General features: G+C 55.8%; 1 protein-coding gene across 3 annotated transcripts in view; it reads left to right on the forward strand.

The window, feature by feature from the left end:
* The window catches only part of KIZ (kizuna centrosomal protein), a 119,578-nt gene that overhangs the window by 37,237 nt on the left and 60,486 nt on the right, over positions 1-21,855 (forward strand). For all 3 annotated transcript variants that reach the window (XM_082047597.1, XM_082047598.1, XM_082047599.1), the window contains one exon: positions 332-508. The gene's annotated coding sequence lies outside the window, so the exon portion shown is untranslated. The remainder of the gene's footprint in view (positions 1-331; positions 509-21,855) is intronic.

Below are 21,855 nucleotides of genomic sequence, written 5' to 3' on the forward strand. Positions count from 1 at the left end.
CGGCCCTTCCTCTCCGTGGGCTGCGAGTCGCTGATGGCTTCTAATCAACAGCGGCCTAATTAATATACATGCTTGCGCGGCTCCTTGTAACCCAGCGGTAGCCAAGGGCCGTGTGATGGGTACCTGGGTGTTTTCCCTTTGTTCGAGAGGGAAGGAGCTGACTTGCCAAGGAGGCTTCAGCGTCGATCCAGTGCAGCCCGCGTGGGTTCAGTGAAACTCAGCACGCAGCTTTATGTGTTTAAACAGTCAAAATCAACAGTCTCTTGCATCCCCCAAAACCCTTCCAAACACCCCAAAGCAATTTCCTAAGAGCAGCTCTGTGTTTTTGTAGGCTCGTGCGATGCCGTGCCCCGCGGGGTGTCCTCCCCAGCTCGTACCCGGCTGCCGGCTGCGATGGAGCGATGGGGAGGGAGGGACTGGTGCCGTGTCAGGCGCAGCAAGGCGGCTTCTGCTCTCCTCACGCACCCTAAAGCATCTCTTAGCATCTCTTCTGCGACTGCAGTTTAAGGTAAGAAATGCTACAGTAGTCATAATAAGTGTGAAAATGAAGAAGGAAACGTGCACTAGATGCGACAGGCTCAAAGCTGCGGGTCCCTGGTTGGCGCAGCGGGCGATACCTGCTGGGCAGGAGGTGCTCCCGGGGCTCTCCCGTCCCAGGGAGCACCCTGCCGGCTTCCCCGAAATGCGGGTGCCAGGCAAGCGTGCGCCGAGCGGCCAGCCAGACCGAGGCGTGATTCCCCCTGAGGTACGGGACGGCAAAGCACCCACAGCCCAACCAAAGTCGCCCTCCTTCCCCATGACACCTCCTCCCCTGGCACCCGGGAGAAAGCCCGTGTGCTGCCAGACTCAGAGCAAACTCCTCTCCTGGTGCCTGTCCCCACCCGTGTCCCGGCTGGTGCCCCACGGGATGATGCCCTTCCCAGGGATGCTCTTCTTTTCCCAGGGCGGTGCGGTTTGGGGGCTGCCCCCTGGCCCCATCGCAGTGTGGTTTGGGGGCCGCCCCATGGCGGTGCGGTTTGGGGGCCGCCCCATGGCGGTGCGGTTTGGGGGCCGCCCCATGGCGCTGCGGTTTGGGGGCCGCCCCATGGCGAGGTGGTTTGGGGGCTGCCCCATGGTGGTGCGGTTTGGGGGCTGCCCCATGGCGCTGCGGTTTGGGGGCTGCCCCATGGCGGTGCGGTTTGGGGGCTGCCCCATGGTGGTGCGGTTTGGGGGCCGCCCCATGGCACTGCGGTTTGGGGGCCGCCCCATGGCGCTGCGGTTTGGGGGCTGCCCCATGGTGGTGTGGTTTGGGGCCGCCCCATGGCGCTGCGGTTTGGGGGCTGCCCCATGGTGCTGCGGTTTGGGGGCTGTTTGGGGGCCGCCCCATGGTGGTGCGGTTTGGGGGCCGCCCCATGGCGCTGCGGTTTGGGGCCGCCCCCGGGGCGCGGTGCGGAGCGGGGTGTGAGGGCCGTGCCTGTGCCGCTCCGTGGCCGGGCGCCGGCGCAGCAGCACTTACTGGCCGCGCTAATCAGAAATAACGCCCGGCTTAATAGAACTTCTCCATTAAAAGGTTTTGGCCGTAATGTAGGAAATGAATGGTTTCAAAGGGCTGGGAGGAGGGAGGGAGCCCGCGGGCCTCCGCACCGCGCCTGAGACCCAGCCTGCCGGTCGGGTTTGATTTTTATTTAAAATTCAAATGTCTGATGTTCTTAAATTGAACAAATGATATTTTAAAAAAAATATATCAGGCTCCAACATCTGCAGATTATGATTTGCATTTTGAAATTGGCTGCTTGAATTGAACAAGGATGAATACTGTCACTCTTCTTTTATTCGCTCAGTTTGTTTAATGAAATGCTAGAGGTCAACCCTTTGTCCTTAAATTAGTTACTATAAAAATCTTTTTGTACTTTTCTGCTTGTTATGATGTCTTCTAAGCAGAAGAAAAGGTTGCCATTAATTATGTCTTTGTTGAATATGGATATCTATTCATAGTTAGTTAAACAGTTTCAAACAAAATTAGCATTGAGCAACTCTAAGGCCAGCTTTAGGTTGGTTATCAAGAATTTTTTGCTAAGAGAATGCTCTTCTGCAAGTGTGCATTATCTAATATATTCAGCTTTCAGTTGCTAATTTTTTTTCCAGATGAAGATGGGCTTAATTGAGGTTGTGCTTTTAAGTTTGTAGAGCTCTTCAGCATCTCATACAAAAGCATCTAGAGGCTTTTCATTTGTCTTGAGTATGTTTTAGATGTACAAATATTATTTACTTTAAACTCTAAATCAAAAGGCGCACTGTAACTATTTTAAATAAAACATTATTCTCTGCTGAAATATATATAAATTCAAAGCTGGGACTTTTTTCATTATCGCTTAATAATTTATTTGAAAGCCGCTATTAACAAATTTTAGGATGATATTGAAATAGCGGTTTAGTAGCCGGTCTCAAGCAGGCGTTCAGTGCTGTAATTCACTCGTCAAAGCCAGAGGATGTATATAGCCGTGAAGACACAGCTCGGTCTCAGGTCTAACGCCCAGCTAAGTGCCGTTTGGAACAGAGCCCCCGAGGTGGATCCGCGCTGGATTTGGGGAGGGTCTCGTGGTGGCGATAAGGCCGATGTTGGCGACGGGCTGGTGTGGGTCGCGTCGCTGTGTGCTCGGTGCGCGGTGCTGGGGGCTGCACCCCGGGCTGGGGGCCGCGGGGGCCGCCTGGGCTGCGTCCCCAAGCCGGACACAGCACACCGGGAGGAGCGGGGATGGGGGCAGGAAGAGCCGGGAGCGAAAAAAGGAAGATAATTAGGAAAAGGAATAAGAAAATCTAAACGTGGTAGCGGAGGATTAGTCCTCGTCATTGGAAATGCAAATGAAGCCCTTGCTGGCTCCCAGCGTCTTTTCTGTGAGCTGGAGGTTCAGACGGGATTTGGTCTCTTTCTCTCGGTGTCTCTCCCGCGTTCCCCCCCAGCGCAGCACCATTGCTCTCCCGGCAGCGCTAAATGTTCCGAGACGAGACTGTAACCTTGTCACGCTTTTAGGTATAATATACATATTTTTTTCATTTTAAATGCTAGCTCATAATGACATTGTGAAGTAGGGATCCCGAGTCAGCCTTATTATCATGGTGTCTCCTTGAGCTGAACCTCCAAGAAATGTGAACGGGAGAGCTTTTGGAATGAACAAATCCTTTAGCTGCCTATAATTATTTATTAAAGCAGCGGAGCGGGCTAAAGGCCGGGGGAGGAGCCGCATTCCTTTCTCCGCGCGCCCCTCCGTGCGGACGGATGGATGGATACGGACCCGGCCGCCCGCCGAGCTGCTGCAGCGCCCGCGCCCCGTGGCTTGGAGATATAAAACCGGGGTGTGCAGGAAGCAGAGGTGAAACGTGAACACACCACCCTTCTCTCTTCCAGTGAACTGAAGGACAAGCGCTGCACCCCGAGGCCGGGAGAGCATCGCTGCTATGGGGCTGGGCAGAAACCAGCCTGCTCCCCGTGCTGGGAAAAGGGCAAGATATGTGTATATACACACATAGCCCAGCCAGCAGACCAACAAAACAAACAGAGCCCAAGCAAACAAACAACACACCAGGGGAAAAAATGTACTGTACCAAACACAAACGTGGCTGTCACTTTGCTGTCATTTTATGGAAGGAATGAAGCGCCGCAGCAGCACGTGCTGGCCGCGCTGCCGCTGCTCGGCAGGACCCAGACCCTCTCCGCAGCTGCAGAAATGTTATAAACTTAGCAGCCTGTTAAAAACATCTTCAGGGTCAACTTTCCACTTGTGCCTTTAGCTCTTGAACAAGTACTTTTATGGTTTCTTCTAATATATAGGATTTATCTGCAGCTCTGTGAAGAGCTTTTAAATTTAATCCAGCGTTGAAGTAGTAATTTGTTGCTGGTGCTTTATAACCGGCTTTTCTTTTAAGCTCCTGGTGCTGGGCTGTGTGTGTGGGCTGGTCCACGGCACAGAGCGGGGCCCAGCGCGGGGCCCAGCCCAGAGCCCAGGGGGGACCCCAGGGGTCAGGGCTGGGATGTCCCGGGGACGTGGGACAGGGTCGCCGGGTGTCCCCGGAGTGTCGCGGTGTCCCCGTCACGGTCCCGTCGCAGTCCTGTCGCGGTGTCCCCATGGCGGTCCCGTCGCAGTCCTGTCGCGGTGTCCCCGTCACGGTCCCGTCTCAGTCCTGTCGCGGTGTCCCCGTGGCGGTCCCGTCGCAGTCCTGTCGCGGTGTCCCCGTCGCAGTCCTGTCGCGGTGTCCCCGTGGCGGTCCCATCGCAGTCCTGTCGCGGTGTCCCCGTCGCAGTCCTGTCGCGGTGTCCCCGTCGCAGTCCTGTCGCAGTCCTGTCGCGGTGTCCCCATCGCAGTCCTGTCGCGGTGTCCCCGTGGCGGTCCCGTGGCAGTCCTGTCGCAGTGTCCCCATCGCAGTCCTGTCGCGGTATCCCCGTCGCAGTCCTGTCGCGGTGTCCCCGTCGCAGTCCTGTCGCAGTCCTGTCGCGGTGTCCCCATTGCAGTCCTGTCGCGGTGTCCCCGTGGCGGTCCCGTGGCAGTCCTGTCGCAGTGTCCCCATCGCAGTCCTGTCGCGGTGTCCCCGTCGCAGTCCTGTCGCGGTGTCCCCGTCGCAGTCCTGTCGCGGTGTCCCCGTCGCAGTCCCGTCGCAGTGTCCCCGCCGCAGTCCCGTCGCGGTGTCCCCGTGGCGGTCCTGTCGCGGTGTCCCCGTGGCGGTCCCGTCGCAGTGTCCCCGCCGCAGTCCCGTCGCGGTGTCCCCGTGGCGGTGGGAGCTGAGCCGCGTCCACGCGTGCGGAGCTGTTGCGGGTGGGATTTATAGGGGCTCCCACTGCTCCGCTGCAATGTCCGTGGTTTATTTTTTTCAGGCCACCTGGATGATCATTTGTTAAATCATTTTAAATTCCTCTTCCCTTGGTAGTAACGTGCTCGTTTTTTCCTTGGAGGAAACAGCAGTGTAAGCTAGTCTTATTGAGCCTTAGTTTTGTTTGGTTTTTCAGAGAGGGGAAAAAATCATTATAATAGAAAAGCATCTTTTACCAACTGTTTATTTTAATTGAAGTATACACAACTTTAAAAATCATTTTTAGAGCGAGACTTTCATCATTCTGCCTTACAGATGCAAGTCTTTATCTTTTTTTTAAATTAAAACCAGTATGTATTGATGCCGGATGATTGATGTATATTTTATTCCAGATAGAAAACCGTGTTGGGGACGTGTTTGGACATGGTACAAGCATGTGAAACAGTGCACAACATCCATGAAATAGACTCTCACATAGATAGGAAGGCACAATATTAAAATGGGAGCAGCTCTGCCCGCCTCCCTTTATCAGGAGCATTTCTAGACGGGACCGATGTGACAGGAGACTTTGGCAGCGGCGGCTCGGGCAGAAAGGCCGACACATCTCCCTGAGTTATGTCTGTGCGTTATGCTCCTGCGTGGGAGAGCGGACCCTGTGTGCACACGGGGTGACCGTGCTGAGGCACAGCGCGCCCGCGGCGCTGGTGGAACCCCCGCTTGGAGCCCCGCGCACGGGGACCGTCACCCCTTGGCACCAGGTCCCTCTGCCCTTCTCCTGCGGCTGCCGTTGCAGGGCGCTGATTAACTGCAGCTCTAGCCGCGCGTTTCCAGCGGGACGAGCCGCAGCCGCGGTGCTGGAGCTGCAGCCGCGGTGCTGGAGCTGCAGCCGCGGTGCTGGAGCCACAGCGCGGTGTTGGAGCCACAGCGCGGTGTTGGAGCCGCAGCCATGGCATTGGAGCCGCAGCGCGGCGCTGGAGCCGCAGCACGGCGCTGGAGCCGCAGCCGCGGTGCTGGAGCCGCAGCCGCGGTGCTGGAGCCGCAGCGCGGCGCTGGAGCCGCAGCCGTGGCGCTGGAGCCGCAGCGTGGAGCTGGCAGGTACGGCAGCACGTGCGGGGCCGCGCAGGCCGATTTACTGGATATGAGAACATATTTCGTGCTCCATTGTTTAGACTCAAGAAGGCATAAAATCTTTAACATCTATTTATCATGTAGCTATTTTAATGTAAACATTTGTCTATTTGGATGAAGTGTTTTCATTATTAAGCTAATTTCCACATGTTTCAGATAGACTGATGAGTTGGAAGCAGAGCACTTGCTGATGAGAAACGAAATTCTGCCTCGGCTCAGCCTGCTGTCAGATACGTCTTCATTAGTTTTTGTCATTCACCGATGGCAAATGCTCTATAAATGAGATGACGATCAGGTCCGCCTTGATAACTTGCCTTATCTCATTAGTTTTCACATCAAAGTTAATCAGCAATGTGAATTGTAATTGCTGGAAGAGACAATGCAATAGATCACTCGGCCTTTTTTTTCTGTATGGCATCTTGAAACATCAGCAGGCTGGTGTGAGTAGATAGGCTCGGAAAGAAAATGATGTGGAAAGCATAATAAGCAAGCTGCTCGGAATTAATGAGCTTACCCAATAAGAAAAGAATAACCAATCAATGCGAGTTGGGCAAATATAATTTAGGAATAATTGCTTGATTGGTTGTCTATAGTAGGCTGATTTGACCACACACAAGGATTAAGAATTAAGATGTCAAGGCAAAAAAATAATTTGGCAACTGAGGGCATGTAATTTTTTGTTTCCGTCCCTTTATGACCAAAAGCGATTGCTGTTTGATATGTTATTCCCCGAGAATGAAAACATGAGACACACACACACTGGTGGCTGGGTGGGGTTTTTTTCCCTTTATGCTGCTTTTGTAATACAAGCTCTTTTAAACCTCACTGGGGATGTTTCAGCATGGGACATTAAAAATGAGTAAAGTTGGAAAGAAATGCCCCCCGAGCGTGTCCGTTCGCAAGCGCCGCGCTGCAGAGCAGGAGCGGAACGTGCTGCGCACGGCGCTGGTTGCTGGTGCACGGCGCTGGTTGCTGGTGCACGGCTCTGGTTGCTGGTGCACGGCTCTGGTTGCTCGTGCACGGTGCACGGCACTGGTTGCTGGCGCAGGGTGCTGGTTGCTGGCGCAGAGTGCTGGTTGCTGGCGCAGGGTGCTGGTTGCTGGTGCATGGCTCTGGTTGCTGGTGCATGGCGCTGGTTGCTGGCGCAGGGCACTGGTTGCTGGTACATGTTGTACGGTGCTGGTTGTTGGTGCACGGTGCTGGTTGTTGGTGCACGGCGCTGGTTGCTGGCACAGAGCGCTGGTTGTTGGTGCACGGCGCTGGTTGCTGGCACAGAGCGCTGGTTGTTGGTGCATGGTGCTGGTTGGTGGCGCAGGGCACTGGTTGCTGGTGCACGGTGTGTGGTGCTGGTTGCTGGTGCACGGCACTGGTTGCTGGTGCATGTTGCACGGCGCTGGTTGCTGGTGCATGGCGCTGGTTGCTGGTGCATGTTGCACGGCGCTGGTTACTGGTGCACGGTGCATGGCGCTGGTTGCTGGTGCACGGTGCATGGCTCTGGTTGCTGGTGCACGGTGCACGGCGCTGGTTGCTGGTGCACGGCTGTGGTTGCTGGTGCACGGCTCTGGTTGCTGGTGCACGGTGCACGGCTCTGGTTGCTGGTGCACGGTGCACAGCGTTGGTTGCTGGTGCACGGTGCATGGCTCTGGTTGCTGGTGCACGGCGCCGGTTGCTGGTGCACGGCGCCAGTTGCTGGTGCATGGCTCTGGTTGCTGGTGCACAGCACTGGTTGCTGGTGCACGGCGCCGGTTGCTGGTGCACGGTGCATGGCTCTGGTTGCTGGTGCACAGCACTGGTTGCTGGTGCACGGCGCCGGTTGCTGGTGCATGGCTCTGGTTGCTGGTGCACAGCACTGGTTGCTGGTGCACGGCGCCGGTTGCTGGTGCACGGTGCATGGCTCTGGTTGCTGGTGCACAGCACTGGTTGCTGGTGCACGGCGCCAGTTGCTGGTGCATGGCTCTGGTTGCTGGTGCACAGCACTGGTTGCTGGTGCACGGCGCCGGTTGCTGGTGCACGGTGCATGGCTCTGGTTGCTGGTGCACAGCACTGGTTGCTGGTGCACGGCGCCGGTTGCTGGTGCCCGGCGCATGGCGCCGGTTGCTGGTCACGGCGCCGTGGTGGTGCAGGGCCACCCGCCGCGTGCGGAGCGGCCGGCGCGGCTCCCGCTCCCGCAGCAGCTCTTGCCGCCGCACGCTTTTCATATCATTTTCCCCACAGCCATTGGCCCATTAGTAAAGAACCCTTATATTCTTCTATCTAAACTATGGGGAAGGTTCAGCCAGAAGGTAAATTTGCTTTGATCTACATTACACCTAATTGAGTCACCACCAATGTCTCTATCCCAACATCAAGAAATGTGAAAATGTTAGATTATTTCACTGGGGATTAAACCTAATTTTCGCGTGTTCTGCATTAACCTATTAGGCTGACTCATCTGCATTGCTAATGCGGCTCAGGCAGCTGTCACCGCTGAAGAAAAACATGATCGTGCAATCCTTGAATGAATGATTCCAGCTCTGATTAGTGTTGCTGAAGTTAGCTGAGCCCCGGCGATAAGGCAGGAAAATTCCCAGGTTGCCAATAGCTTTGAAAATTATCAGACTGTGGGCAAAACTGCAGCTCGCGGCCCACGGGCCTCCCTCCAAAGGCTGTGTTATTTAAGGCCGGCTTTTTCGGCGGCTTGTGTGAACGCGCTTGCTGCTTCGGAGGGGCCCGGGCCGGGCGCGGATTAAGATGCTCATGGCAGGAGCTGTGGAGAGCGGGTTTGCACAGCCCTGCCTGCAAACGCCGCTTCCAGCAGGCGGCAGCGCCCACGGCACCGCGGGCTCCCCGCCGGCGCCAGCCCGGCCGCCCTTCAGCCCTAAACAGCACAAAAGGGAAAGCAACAGTGACACAGCCCCTTGAGATGGGGAAAATTTCAGAGTGAGTTAGCCCGCTAGCAATAGAGCCAGGAGCCAATTTAATCCGATTAGTGCCTGCCAACAATGGATGCTCCTCACCCACTGTGGACAGAAGCTTTCGCGCTGTTTGTTCCCATTAGCTGAGCATCCCAGCCGCCAGAAAAGGGGAATTTTGCCCCATCGGATCGCTCAGGCGACCAACAAAAAAACAAATGGAGGAAAACAGTGTAATGTGTCAATATTTATGTTTGGGCGCCGCTGGTGTGCGGAGGGGACCTGTTGAGCGGCGCGGCGCGGGGCCGGCGCTCCCCCGGGTGCAGGCGCAGCGGCAGCGCCGCACAACGAGCCGCGGCGCGGGCACGGGCTCCCGGCACAACGGAGCCGCCGAACCGCGGCGCTTGGCGCAAACTGTGAAAGGGCTTTAAACTGGTATCCTCATTTGTGTAAATTCACAGTTTCCTGGTGAATACGCTTGCTGCTGCGTTAGGCAGATGCTCGCTGCTGTCAAATGTGATCGCAAGAAGCTCGTTCTCCAATACTTTTGGGTGCGTTCTTCTCCTTCCCGTCCCGCAGCCCGTCGTGGTGTTGGTGTCATTCGCTGCCAGCGGCATGGATCGGCGTCACCAGCGCCTCCTGTCCCCGCGTGCGTGTCGGGGGCGTCCCTGGGACGCCCACGCCACACCAATTTCATCCCTCCCATCCCACCTCAAACATCCCCCGGCCCAGAACACGCAAAGCACCGCGGTCACCGGCTTTAAAGGAAACCACTTGTGCACGGCAGCGACGCGCTTGTGATGCTCACGCGGTATCTCTGGAGCACAGTTTTGTAGGATTTAAAAAAAAAAAAAAAGGATTAGATTGTTGTACTAGATACAGTTAAAAGCGTTACAAACCCACATTGTTCTGGCAGTCAAGCAGCCAGCAGTCTCATTCAGGTGGCTTATTTGGAGTGTGTCCCGGGTTTGTCCTGAAGCCGGTTCTGGTGGGTGTTTCCCGGCGGGATGTCCCCCTGCCCTCGCCCCAGCCCCGCTCAGTGCTGGTTCTGCGGGGGCGGTGGATGTGCCGGGTCCGTGTCCCCTGTGCTCCGCTCAGTGCTGGTTCTGCAGGGGCGGTGGATGTGCCGGGTCCATGTCCCCTGTGCTCCGCTCAGTGCTGGTTCTGTGGGGGGCGGTGGATGTGCCGGGTCCATGTCCCCTGTGCTCCGCTCAGTGCTGGTTCTGCGGGGGCGGTGGATGTGCCGGGTCCGTGTCCCCTGTGCTCCGCTCAGTGCTGGTTCTGCGGGGGCGGTGGATGTGCCGGGTCCATGTCCCCTGTGCTCCGCTCAGTGCTGGTTCTGCGGGGGCGGTGGATGTGCCGGGTCCGTGTCCCCTGTGCTCCGCTCAGTGCTGGTTCTGCGGGGGCGGTGGATGTGCTGGGGTCCATGTCCCCTGTGCTCTGCTCAGTGCTGGTTCTGCGGGGGCGGTGGATGTGCCGGGTCCATGTCCCCTGTGCTCCGCTCAGTGCTGGTTCTGCGGGGGCGGTGGATGTGCCGGGTCCGTGTCCCCTGTGCTCCGCTCAGTGCTGGTTCTGCGGGGGCGGTGGATGTGCCGGGTCCGTGTCCCCTGTGCTCCGCTCAGTGCTGGTTCTGCGGGGGCGGTGGATGTGCCGGGGTCTGTGTCCCCAGCAGCTCCAGAGACAGGCACCCTCACCCTAAAATGGGATGTTTTCCCCACACCTGTGTTATGGTGATTGGCTCCAAGTGTCGGCTGAGCAAACCCAGGACAAGCTGCCGCTACTCCAGAGTTATGTGTCCACGTGCAGAATGTTCTGGAACAGGTATTTCACTTTAAATTCGTGCCCCATCTTATTCCAGAATGTTTTCCCGTGTGGAGGAGCACTTAGCTGGGGTCTGCGCTTGCTGCCGTACCGGCGATAAGATGGATTGGCTGATCTAATAGGTCTTTTCAATCTCTGATTTTGAAAGCTAAGATTGGGAAATTAATTTCAGCGAGGTCAAAACAGAGCAAGGCTACCCTGCCGCTGCGCAGTGGATCCTGGGCTTTTGAAACTCTGCCTATTGAACAAAAGGTTAGTTATTCAGCATCCTGCGCAAGGAAGAAAGAAACAAACACAGCACAGGGGATACAAAAAGTGTGTAGATCTGCTGACCCTTCCGCAATCTCCAGTTAATGAACCTGCCGGGGAAGGGGAGCGGGGAGAGGAGCTGGGGGTCCGTGGTGTCCCCGTGGTGTCCCCATGGTGTCCCCGTGGTGTCCCCATGGTGTCCCCGTGGTGTCCCCATGGTGTCCCCCACCACTGGGGGACACAGGGAGCAAATCCCAGTGGCCTCGGCTGGGAGATCCGTCCGGAGCCGTCGGGGTGTCGGGGCGACGTTCGGGGTTCGCTCGAGCCATGGGCGGGTTCAGGGGGTCGTGTCGTGTTGGTGGGAAGCTGCTCCTGCTTTTTGGAGAGAAACAAAAGAAAAGGGGGAAAAAACAAAACCAAAGGCTGCCCATAGGTATTTCCCTTCTTTTTATTCGTTTTCTTCCAATGCGCAAACAAGCCAGTACAATTACAGATAAATCGCTTCAGGGTTTTTTTACAAACAGGGAATCATGGAGAGGGAAAATGGGTCACTTGTGGGGGAAATCACTTCTTAATTAAAAGGAAAATAGATGTTTTCATTTATTTGCTCTTTTCTCTTCCCTGTGGCGCTGGTGCGTGCAGGGAACCGCCGGGCTGGCCCTTCTCTGCCCGCTCCCCATCACGAGCAGGTGAGCCGCAGCTTTTGGGAGCAGGAGGGATGAACCTTTTTGGTAGCACCCGTTACCCCTGTCCTGTCCTGTCCTGGTGACACGTGCTGCGTCCTTAACCGGCTCCTTAACCGAGTCCTCAACCGCGGCAGCGGAACGGACACACGCTCCTCACCTTTCATTCACGCTCCAGCCTGTACGGGCCAGTCTGGGTTTAAAGTTCGCTCTTTACAGACAAATATTTAAGCCGTTCCTGTTTGGGGCCGGACCCATCTGGTGGCGTTTCACAGCCATTATTGAAACGCTCCATTTCTGCCTCTTGCGTTTCCCTGTTGCTTTCTGCAGTCAGTTATACAAAACAATACAGCAACACACGGGGAAGATAAACGAGCATCTCCAGTCGAGGATTACGTTAACAAGTTCAGTAATAAATGACAATTATTAGTCAATATATACAAATGACTTAATTCTTTTAACACATCAGGCAACACTGGAGATAAAGTATAACTTGGGAAATTGGTTGCGTATTTCATGCTGAACAGAAGATGCGAAGAAAAATGTCAGAGCGAGCAAAGACATCTGGCTCATTAGCGCGATTATCTTTTCCCAGTAAAGAATCTCAAGCAGATTTGAACGGACACCAGAGCATCCCTATAAATCAGATTTAGGTCCCGCAGCCAGTGCTGGGGAAGCCGCCAGGCGTCAGGGAGCCCGTCTCTGCGCTTCTGTCCCCGCTCCTTCCGAAAGCGCGGGCGCTGTTGGCATGGAAAGGCGCTTCCATAGGCCCACGTGCGTCCTGCCTCCCCAGCCTGGCTCTGCAATTAAGCACGGCTTCGCCAAATTAGAAACTTGAGTCTCCGGAAGGAGAAAAATAGGTGTTTTACTGAATGTTGGCTTCGGGGGAGGAATCTGCCCCCTGGGAGGAATAAGGGCACGCGTGTGTGCTGTATCTGGTATATATGGAGCGTGTAGGGTGGTGGAGCCGCGGGTCTGTCACCTCCCAGATCCCGGCAACACCGGGAATAGCGCCAAACCCCGTTCAACGGGGGGCGCGGGGGGAGAGGGAACATTTATTAACATCTAATCCTGTTAAGATTTTCTACACCATATGTCTGAGCAACAGAACATGTGACATGTGTACTAATTACTCCTCCCTGTCATGTGTGTATATTTTATATGCAGTCCCTGACCTTTTTGTTAATAACTTCACATTATATTCATTGACCTGAAACAAATTGAATTCAGCGGCACTCACTCAAGAATTGAATTACATAGTCTTCTTAATTGGTCTCTTATTTAAATGTGGAAAAGTAACAGTTTACCACCTGTAATTTTTTTTTCCTGAAGAAATTCCTGTGTGTGTGCGCGCATGCCGGGGTCCTGGCCAGGGGATGACGGCCACCACGAGCCCGGTGCGTGCCACAGAGCCCAGTGCGTGCCACAGAGCCCGGTGCGTGCCACAGAGCCCAGCCGCGAGCCCGGTGCGTGCCACAGAGCCCAGCCGCGAGCCCGGTGTGTGCCACAGAGCCCGGTGCGTGCCACAGAGCCCAGTGCATGCCACAGAGCCCGGTGCGTGCCACAGAGCCCGGTGCGTGCCACAGAGCCCAGCCGCCCCGCGGAACCAAAACTGCTTGTGAAGGTCGGTAAAAGCACCGAATAATCTCAGGTCCTGTCCTGTGGGTGCCCCGGTGTCCGTTTGTCCGTCCGGCGCGCCAGCCGGCCGAGGGTCCGCGCCTGCCGCGGGGCAGACGGGCCAGCTGGAATTCCTCTTTGCTGTTACCCTGCCAGCGCCGAGTTAATTGCCAAAGACGCCAAGAGGAGACTTAGTCTTTACTTACTATATTTAACTTAAAAATGCAAATGTTATTAGCGTGGCGCTGGCGGGTAAGAGAGCCGGCGTGCCATGCTTTAACCTCCATTAGGGGGATTAGGAGAGCGGCTCCACATTGGCATTTTCCGAGCGTCACTGTGACAGCACTTGCTGCACAAATGCCTGGCTGTCACACTGAGGTTTATCACCGGGTTTTTTCCTCCGAATGCAGACTAATAAGCCCAGAAATTACAATTGCCTCCCTGCCGAATCTGTGATAGGCGGAAATAATGATATCAGTGCCCTGCTAATCTCCTTGCCTCCGCGCTTGGCACCATCCTATTGAGTCACCTGTCACACGCCGCTTTGATGAGGCGAATTCAATCTCTCCGCTATAATGACAATGGAGCCATTTTAATGTTTGGAAATGATTATGTGAAGGTTTCTCTTTGCTGTGCCTTGGCAAGCAAACCAGGTCAGTGTTCAGGCTGTGTCTCCCGCCGCCGCTAACGACTCGGAACGAGCCGGGCTGTATTAAGTGAATATGCCAAGTTATTAGAGAGGAGACGCCGGAGGCGGTTGTGTGGCGGGAGACTCTTTTTATTGCCTTTTTCACAGCAAAGCCTGAGCCGGAGAAGGCGCTTTATACATGGGAGCATCCCACACACCGCTGTGGTCCCGCACGCGCCCCGCGGCCGCTGGCTGTGTCCCTGGCACCGCTCTGCCCGGCCCTGCGTCACTGTCCCCATCGCTGTCCCCATCGCTGTCCTCATCTCTCTCCCCATCGCAGTCCCCATCGCTGTCCTCATCTCTGTCCCCATCGCTGTCCCATCTCTGTCCCCATCGCTGTCCTCATCTCTGTCCCCATCGCTGTCCCATCTGTGTCCCCATCGCTGTCCCATCTCTGTCCCCATCGCTGTCCCATCTGTGTCCCCATCGCCGTCCCTCCGTGGTGGTGTCCCCAGGTCCCAGCCCGGGCAAGGGGACGCTGCACCCGCGGGCTGGGTCTTCTCCTCGTCCTCCTGCTGGCGCTCGCTGCAGGGTTATTAGTATTTATTAATATGACATTAATTTTCTGCAATCTTGATCAACTCCTTGATAAGAGAGGAATGAAGAAGTAGAATTTCAGATGTCAAGCTTTTATTAACGACCGTGTTCAAGGCCATCTCTGGGTGGATATTACAGGCTGCTTTCACTCTGCTCTCCAGTTTATGAAAAGCAATTGTTTAGCTGTATAGAGAGGATAGAGCAGAATCAAATTGACCTGCGGGATACAGAAAGTAGCACTGAGCCCATTTAACTAAGGGTCCTTTGAAGGAAATCTTTTTTATTATAGATGAGTGCTGAAATTATTTCAAGGAAGTGATTATCTGTCTAATAATTTTAAATGCATGAGTGACTTCCACACATGAAATTAAGGCAGCCCAAGGCAGCAGGTTTGGAGCCAGGCTTAGCAGGGCCGAGCAGCATGGTGACATGGTGACACCAGCGCTCACAGCCGTGCCCCAGGACTTGCTTTGAGGGATGCTCCTGGTACGAGGCAGCCGGGCTGGGATGGGATGACGTTAGAGGGGATGGATGGTTGGATGGGATGGACGCTTGGATGGAATTGAGATTTGGAGGGGATGGGTGCTTGGATGGGATGGAGACTTGGAGCTGATGGACACTTGGATGGGATGGATGGCTGGATGGGATGGATGGTTGGGTGGGATGGAGGTTTGGACGAGGTGGATGCTTGGATGGGATGGACACTTGGAGCTGGTGGACGCTTGGAGGGGATGGATGCTTGGATGGGATGGAGACTTGGAGCTGATGGATGCTTGGAGCTGATGGATGCTTGAATGGGATGGATGGTTGGATGAGATGGACGTTTAGATGAGATGGATGCTTGGGTGGCGTGGATGCTTGGATGGCATGGATGCTTGGAGCTGATGGATGCTTGGAGGGGATGGATGGTTGGATGGGATGGACACTTGGAGCTGACGGACGCTTGGATGGGATGGATGCTTGAAGTGGATGGATGGTTGGATGGGATGGAGACTTGGAGGGTGTGGACGCAGGTCTGGACAGCCCCGGGACCCACGAGCCCCACGCGTGCCTGTGTAACGGGGGGCTCGGCACCCCCCGCATCCCCACATCTCCCTTAATTAAGGCAGCCAAGCTAATGAGGGCGGCGCCCGGCGCGGCCGCCCCGTGGGGGCGCATCAAAGCCCGCGTGGGGCGCGCGTGGGGGCGGCGCGCGGGCAGCGCAATTACCCCAGTTAAGAAAACATCCCTGTAATTAGCCAGGCAACTCTGAGCACAAGGAATGGAAATTAGTCACAGCGCAATAAATTAGTCGGTGCATATATTAGGCGGCGCGAGCGCCCCGGGGGCCGGCTGCTGCAGCTTTGGTGTGCAGCCCATGCTCTCCGGCGGCAGCCGGCCCCAGGTGATTATGTTCCAGCAAAAGGAGTTTTTAACTGAATTACAAATTTTCTTCTCTAATTCTTTTGTAGGCAGGACTGGGATCCCGCGCTTCTTTCTGCTTTTGTTTTTGTCGGGTTTTTTCCGGAGGTCCAGGGAGCAAAGCCACTTCCCTCCCCCTTCAGCTAATAATTAATTTTCCGCTTTTCAGGGTGCTTCAAGACCCTGCATTGTTTGCTTTAATTAGGAGCAGTAGTTAAGGAACTATTGCAAAATCCCTCCCCAATTTTGAACTATTTTAGCTGTCGTTTCTTTACTGGGGGAAGGAAGGGGGGGCCAAAGCAGGAAATTGGACTGCACCGGCACATAACATTTGCATCAAAATAATACAGCCGGCAACAGAAAATCACAATCACATCACTCAGAAGGAAGGAACGGAATACAAATTAAAGGAATAATGTAAATTTTTTGCCATTAAGCTTCAATGACCATTTGAAATGGTGCAAGGCACAAAGGTTTTGATGAGCATCATCCAGTTTGATTATTCATACTTGTGCTTCTGCTTGAATTAAAGTAGGAGTGCTAGAGCCTGTTAAAGCAAAATATTTGAATTGGTGGTGAACTCTCACCTTTACTTGCATCCATTTACTTTTCAAATGAATACCAGATAAGTTAGTGCATTTTATAATCGGCCTGTTTTCCAGTGAGTGCTGTCATTACATACCAATTTCTTTTAGAAGTGCTTCCTAAGAAACATTAAATACTCACAAATCAGGCCGCGTCCGTCCCCGGCAGCAGCGGTGAGAGCAGCACGGGCTCCGCTTCCCTGCCCTGCCGGGGCGGCTCCGGGCACCACGGCTCTGAGTGACACCCAGCTCTGGAGCTGTGCATGGTGACACCCGGCTCGGGAGCTGCGGTGGGTGACACCCGGCTCTGGAGCTGTGCATGGTGACACCCGGCTCGGGAGCTGGGCATGGTGACACCCGGCTCTGGAGCTGTGCATGGTGACACCCGGCTCTGGAGCTGTGTATGGTGACACCTGGCTCGGGAGCTGTGCGGGTGACACCCGGCTCGGGAGCTGTACATGGTGACACCCGGCTCGGGAGCTGTGCATGGTGACACCCGGCTCAGGAGCTGCAGTGGGTGACACCCGGCTCGGGAGCTGTGGTGGGTGACACCCGGCTCGGGAGCTGCAGTGGGTGACACCCGGCTCGGGAGCTGTGGTGGGTGACACCCGGCTCAGGAGCTGCGGTGGGTGACACCCGGCTCAGGAGCTGCAGTGGGTGACACCCGGCTCGGGAGCTGTGCATGGTGACACCCGGCTCTGGAGCTGCACGGGTGACACCCGGCTCGGGAGCTGCAGTGGGTGACACCCGGCTCGGGAGCTGCAGTGGGCTCTGCAGACACCCGCTCTGCAGACAGACAGACACCTGCTCTGCAGACACACAGACACCTGCTCTGCAAACACCCGCTTACGAACAAACACCCGCTCTGCAAACAAACAAACACCCAGCCTGGCCAACGCCTGCCCTTGCCGTGCTGCTTGGGGGAAGACCTGCTTTCAGTCCATACTGATTTTTATTTTATTTTATTTTATTATGTTATTTTATTTTATTTTATTATTTTAATTTAATTTAATTTATTATTTTAATTTGTTAATTTTTGGTTTTTATTTTTTATTTTCGTTTCTTTTATTTTTATTTTAATTTATTTTGATTCTATTTTTTGTCGCACTGTATTCTATTCTATTTCACCCTGTCTCGCTCTCCTTTCCCGGGCACAGCTCCCCTCTGAGCGCAGCCCCGCACAGGAGCAGCCCTGGCTGGACCCGGTGGGTTTCCCCTCAGCAGCTCTGACCAGCAGGGGGTTTTGTCCCCCCCGGTTCCTGTGGCGGGGCTGGCACAGCGCGGGGACGGGGACGGCGCTGCCAGCGTGGGCACCGACACCTCCTCCCGCTTCGCTCCCGTTCCACCTTTCCTCCCTGCGCCACGGCCGCTCTGTCCCGGCTCTAGCGCTCGTCATGGAGCAATGCCGACCCTCTGGGGAGCTGGCGAGTGGGCTGCTGGCCCAGAGCACAGCACAGCTGGCCAGCTGCTGCAGAACTGCAGGTTTGTAACATTGAGCTGTTTGTAGAAGAAACGTACTCTAAATTAACTCGGGATTTCTCCTTTAAGGAAAATCCAACTGGGTGTATTCCAGTGCTGGGATTTCAGGTTGCTTGTGTGCAAATACTGGTCGGGGTTTACAGGGAGACAGCCCCGGGAGTGTGTCCCTTTGTCCGTTAAGTGCACACACACGTCCAGCAGCAAAGCAAAGGCCCAGGGGACGTGTTGGCTTTTCCCCACTGTACCTGCTGCTGCGTCCCACGGTTCCACCTGCACCTGCCTCCCTGGGGAGGCTCCGCCCCTCCCTGGGGAGGCTCCGCCCCTCCGCGGGGAGGCTCCGCCCCTCCGCGGGGAGGCTCCGCCCCTCCGCGGGGAGGCTCCGCCCCTCCGCGGGGCTCCGAGCACCCCGCTGCCCCACGGAGCTGCGCCGGGCTCAGGCGCTCTGCAAAACGCCTTTTATTAGAATGAGGAGGGGAAAGAAATCAATGCAGCTACACATCAAAAACAAACAAGGCTCCGTTTTAGCGATTTTAAAGCAATCCATCAGAAGCTAATGAAGGCCAGGTTATTTAAATGAGAAAGGACAGGGGCTGAATGCATGCCATTGTCTCTGCTGCTTTTTCCAAGGTGATCTGGGTTCAAACTGTGCTCTTGGGGTTAATTTTGAGCTGCTTCTCTTTTAAAAATGTTTTTTTCCCTTATTGACAGAAGGGGTTCGGTTTATATAACATCCATCATAACTGCCAGCGTTCTATAGCTGACAAGGTTACCCCTGTGAATGGCCGTGCTGGCACAGGGACGGCAGAGCAGGCGCTGGGCTCCTCCGCTCCCCCCCAGCGACGGACCCTTCGTGCACAGCGCTCTGGGCTGCACCTACAAACAGATACCATTAAAACCAGCCTGGAACAGGAACAGGAACAGGAACAGGAACAGGGCAGCCCTGCTCTTCCCCTGCCACTTGCTCCTCTTCTCGGTCTGTCTGACCGGGAACATCCCGAGATCTGAAACACATCTGCAAGAACTGGGGGTGTCCCCGAATGCATCTGCAAGAACTGGGGGTGTCCCTGAATGCATCTGCAAGAACTGGGGGTGTCCCCAAATGCATCTGCAAGAACTGGGGGTGTCCCTGAATGCATCTGCAAGAACTGGGGGTGTCCCCAAATGCATCTGCAAGAACTGGGGGTGTCCCCGAATGCATCTGCAAGAACTGGGGGTGTCCCCAAATGCATCTGCAAGAACTGGGGGTGTCCCCGAATGCATCTGCAAGAACTGGGGGTGTCCCTGAATGCATCTGCAAGAACTGGGGGTGTCCCCAAATGCATCTGTAAGAATTGGGGGTGTCCCCGAATGCATCTGTAAGAACTGGAGATGTCCCCAAATGCGTCTTTAAGAACTGGTGGTGTCCCCAAATGCATCTGTAAGAACTGGGGGTGTCCCCAAACGCATCTGTAAGAACTGGGGGTGTCCCTGAATGCATCTGTAAGAACTGGGGATGTCTCTGAATGCTTCTGTAAGAGCTGGGGATGTCCCCAAATGCATCTGTAAGAACTGGGGGTGTCCCCAAATGCATCTGTAAGAACTGGAGATGTCCCCAAATGCGTCTGTAAGAACTGGGGGTGTCCCCAAATGCATCTGTAAGAACTGGGGGTGTCCCTAAATGCGTCTGTAAGAACTGGGGGTGTCCCTGAATGCACCTGTAAGAACTGTGAAATTCATCTGTAAGAACTGGGGGTGTCCCCGAGTGTGTCTGTAGGAGCTGGGGGCGTCCCCGAGTGTGTCTGTAGGAGCCGGGGTGTCCCCGAATGTGTCTGTAGGAGCGGGGGTGTCCCTGTGCCGGGCGGAGGGGAGCAGGGGGACCGCGGGGTGGGTGCCAGCGGTGGGACAGGCTCTTGGGAAGCCGTGCGCCCTGGGCTTGGCCGCTCCAGCACGGGTCTCTCTGTGTTTCGGGGTGTTGCTCCCGTTGCTGTTTCTGCTCCCCAGCCCTGGCTCTGGGGCGCCGCAGGGTGGGTTTGTGGGGACCGAGCCTGCGGGTGGGCGGTCGCAGGCTGTGATGGTGCCGGGGGGGACGCCGCGCGCGTTTCTGCCGCAAACCGCTGCTTTCAGGAATCATTCCACTCGAATGGCTGCGAAGAAAACTGCTCTGATAGAAACTGCGCTGTAATAGTTGGGAACGGGGTGACAATGCCCGAGCGGCAGAGCTGGTGCGTTCTCGTACGCCGGCGCGGGAATGGGTATGCGCCAAAGCAGAAAATGGAGCTGGCTTTTCAGGAGTGTTTAAAATCGAGCGGCTCCGGAGCCACCAGGAGCTTGTTTCGGTGACCTTGCAGCAGCACAGCCACCCTGTTTCGTTAAGGGCGGTGCCGCTCCGCAGAGCAAATGCTGCGCGGGATGGGAGTGGAGCTGCTGCCTCTGCCCCGGCCCCGTTAAACGTTCACTTGGCTCCTCGGCTCCCGGCCGGGCCGCTGTGGGAGCACTGGGAGCACTGGGGAGACTGGGGAAGCTGAGCTCAGGGGCCTGAGGGATGTGACAGGGATGACGTACCTTGTGGATTCACCCAGAAATTAACAACATCTAACTAGGTTTGCTTTGGGAAGGAAGAAGTGAGGGGCTGGGTGACAGTGCAGGCTGGGTGACAGCAAAGGATGGGTGACAGCAAAGGATGGGTGACAGCGAGGGCTGGGTGACAGCGAGGGTGGGGTGACAGTGCAGGCTGGGTGACAGCGAGGGCTGGGTGACAGTGCAGGCTGGGTGACAGCGAGGGCTGGGTGACAGCAAGGGCTGGGTGACAGTGCAGGCTGGGTGACAGCGAGGGCTGGGTGACAGCAAGGGCTGGGTGACAGTGCAGGCTGGGTGACAGCGAGGGCTGGGTGACAGCAAGGGCTGGGTGACAGCGAGGGCTGGGTGACAGTGCAGGCTGGGTGACAGCGAGGGCTGGGTGACAGTGCAGGCTGGGTGACAGCAAGGGCTGGGTGACAGCGAGGGCTGGGTGACAGTGCAGGCTGGGTGACAGCAAGGGCTGGGTGACAGCGAGGGCGGGGTGACAGTGCAGGCTGGGTGACAGCGAGAGCTGGTTGTCCTGAGGAGCTGAGCAGGGACAATGTGACAGTGTGTGCTGGGAAGGGCTGAGGGATGTCAGGACACGTCCTGGCAGGGCTGCATGTTGGATTTTGTTCACCATGATACATTTTGACGGGTCTGAAATTGGTCCTGGGGAGGCCAACAATGAGGGCAAGGAGAAACCCCCCCGGCTCCGGCGTGCTGGGGTCCTGCCGCTCGCCGAGCTGTCACCGTGGCCATGGAGCTTCGGCCCAGCGCGACCAGCGCGGGGGTCACCTCCCTTGAGAATGGGGAGAGTTCTGGGGCTCCGCTTTGGTTGTCTAGGGCAGGAGGTGATGCCCATCGCACTGTGGAGGTTCCACTTAAATTGAGAAGCAACTTGTTGGGGTGAGGGTGGCAGAGCCTGGCCCAGGCTGCCCAGGGGGTGTGGAGTCTCCTTCTGTGCAGACATTCCAACCCCCTGGACACCTTCCTGTGGAACCTCATCTGGGTGTTCCTGCTCCACGGGGGGATTGCACTGGATGGGCTTTCCAGGGCCCTTCAACCCTGCCATCCTGTGACTCTGTGACGCTGTGATTTTGTGGTGCTGCGTGCCCCCAAGGCACCCACAGCACACAGTCCCAGCGGGCGCCGCGCTGGCAGCCGCGGTTCGCGCTTCTCCCGGCGCCGATTCAGCCGGGTGCTAAAAGCAATTACCGCATAGTTTTTTGCGAGGCCGTTTTCCCGGCGCACTCTGTGCGGCTGGAGTTGGCTTGGGCGATAAGTGGACGAGGTTCAAAAGTATGACTCCTCTGAACTTTTTAACCTTAAACGAAAGGGAGGAATTCTGAGAGCAACGGATAAAATTCAATTAACTGAGATGACAGAAAATAATCTACTAAGCGAATACATCAGGCAATTGGAAGCTTTCATACCTTTCAAAAAGGAAATAACCTATT

Source organism: Streptopelia decaocto, assembly GCF_964273445.1.
Source record: "Streptopelia decaocto genome assembly, chromosome: 3".
Taxonomy (NCBI): Eukaryota; Metazoa; Chordata; class Aves; order Columbiformes; family Columbidae; genus Streptopelia; species Streptopelia decaocto.